Genomic DNA, 2,662 nt, shown 5'->3' on the forward strand with positions numbered 1-2,662 from the left:
ATAAATAAATCATGTTTTTTAGATTTATTAAAAAGGGTGCTTTTGAAGGACGAATGGGGAGAAAGATTCTCTCAGTATAGTAAACGTATCTAGAACACATTTGAGTAAAAACACCAGGCACCAACCCGGTGTGGCCTACACATCATTATTTCAATGAAAAATCTCTAATTTTAGAGAAAAATGCTTTGCTTATTTGGTCGCGTGATCGTGTTGCCAAACAACTGCGCCAAAATGTGCTGGACCGCTGGTGATTTGTTTCCATACATTCCAGTCATTCTCAGTCTGCACCAGATAATCTTTCATTCTCTATTTTCACTCAGAAACCGCTCGTACCTATCTACTTTTGGAATATGCCGTCCATATTTTAGGACATGAACAAGACCGAATAATAACGAAGACTTATGATAGAGCCAAGTTATCTTTTGAGGTGACGTTTTCGTCGACCTTCGCGGTCGTAGATCTCAAAAAAACTCCTTATTTATAACAAGGCATCACCCTAACAGAGAATAAGTCGCCAACGGGTTTATTACGCAGCATCAATCTTTCTGATATTATTCCAGTTTGTTGGTCATATCTCCCCACCAAATCAATTATTTAGATTTACTACAGAGCTGCATCAGCATGTTTTGTGTACGGTTGTGTCAGATCTGCGTGACATGCACGTAATTCTATTCCGTCACCGCACTGAGGGCTCACGATAGATAGTACTGCGCCTGCGCGAACTCAGTGTTTTGCCGCCTTTGAAAGCAAACTGAAGTCAGCACCTTATTCGATTTCTAAAGATTGTTATTGTTGTCTGCAAAGCGATAATTTGCAAAGAATGCCTGAAAGTTCGACTCATGTTGAGCCTAAGGGCAAGAAAGACAACTTAAAACGGAGAAATGCTGCTTCTACAGCCGAAGATATCGAGGCGAATGTTGAAGTTGTTGATGGCGCCGTTGGCGCCAAAACTGACCTACAAGAGTTGACCGCTTCGTTGAAACAAGGATTTGCCCAGATGTCTCAGGATTTATGTAAGACTATTGCAGAGTCTTTTAAACTGTTCCAGTCAGAATTGGAAATACAGTACGAAGACATAGCGGACGTAGAACAGGAGGAAACTCCTCAGACCGCGAATGACCGCGAGATCAACAGGGAGCCCTCTGCGAAGAAGAAGAAAGATACTAAAACTACAAGCATTCAGGAAACTGTGACGAAGCTGACTGACTCAGCCAGGGCTCAGGAAGCGCCTTCTAATGAAGGAAATTTTGAAGTGCTTAATAGCTTAAGTCACTGAGAGCTAAAGAAAGAGGAAACGGGTCCAAGAATTAATGCAGAGCTGGCCAATGTGGTTAATACCATGGTCAAAGAGGGCCTGCCGGAAGAGAAACTTCAGGAAAAACTGAATAACTACTATGATTACTGTAATCTTTTAAGTTCCCGGCTCCAGAAAGTGACCATTGACTACTATGATCGGCAAATGGCTAGATCATATCCCGTCGCTTCAAAATGGAAACGACCTGTTGTAATTGGCAACAGATGCGCTAGCTTTGTTTGCTAATGCAAATAGCGAACTAAACCAACGCCGAAGAGAATTGATTAAACCTGACCTGCACGACGTACATAAACACCTTTGCTCTTCGTCATTGGCAATCACCGACCAATTATTTGGCGATGATCTCCCTAAACAGGTGAAAGAGTTGACCGAGGTCAACCGCGTTGGTAAGAAACTGTCTACGCAGACTGGAAGATCAACGGCTAATCTTTATGCCCATGGCCGTGGAGGCCCAAGATACCAATATTACAGGAAGCCTTTTTTGGGCTCGTGGAAAAACGACCACAAACATCCTCCGACTTTCAAGAGAAAGAAGGAGGGGAAGTCAGCGTGACGCCGATTTCTAATAATATTGATGTTGAGGTAAGAAATAGGTCAGAGCAATCTGTTGACATTATAGGTGGTCGACTGAAGCAATTTGCCTCTCAGTGGCAATGCATAACCTCAGATCGGTTCATACTGAAAAGTGTGAAACATTATAAAATTGAGTTTGAGAATGGAGAGCCACATCAGACGAATTCTAATTGTCCTGATCACAGTTTCTTGAAGGCGTCATGATACTATAATACTGTTATCCTCAACTACTGCAGAGTCGGTAGTAGTCCATGTTAATTAAGCATCAATTAAAGTTCATTTTCGATTAAAAATAAGAAAATCGGGAAAACGTCCGTAGGCAGGAGATCAGAAGTTAAAGACAACGCTATGATAACAATAACAAACCAATTATTATTGTGGTAATTTATCACGCACGAATACCTACTATTATTATACATCAAACTCACTATGAAAAATCTGATTGGTCGAGAGCATTCAATCAATTCACAATAGCTTGTGAAGTTGACCTGATAAATGTAATATCTGCTGCAGATATTACATTCATCGTTCAACGTCTGCCTGGTTACTAAGCCCCTTGGAGTGTTCTCCTCAGAGACAAAATGGCTGAACGTTTCGCTTCTGTTTCTGAGGATGAATTATGTGAAAAATGTAAAATAAAACAATTATTGAATTCGGTTTTCGCATGAAGCCTTCGGCTTCGGCAGATAACACAGACTTCTCGACCAATCAGATTTTTCATAGTGAGTCTGATGTATAATAGTAGTAGGTATTCGTGCAGATAACACAGACCTC

At 41.1% G+C, this 2,662-nt stretch overlaps 1 pseudogene; it reads left to right on the top strand.

Moving 5' to 3' along the window:
• The first annotated feature begins 820 nt into the window (after positions 1-820).
• On the top strand, positions 821-1,881 carry LOC137974182 (uncharacterized; annotated as a pseudogene).
• The last annotated feature ends 781 nt before the right edge of the window (positions 1,882-2,662 follow it).

Source organism: Montipora foliosa, chromosome 10 (assembly GCF_036669935.1).
Source record: "Montipora foliosa isolate CH-2021 chromosome 10, ASM3666993v2, whole genome shotgun sequence".
Lineage (NCBI taxonomy): Eukaryota > Metazoa > Cnidaria > Anthozoa > Scleractinia > Acroporidae > Montipora > Montipora foliosa.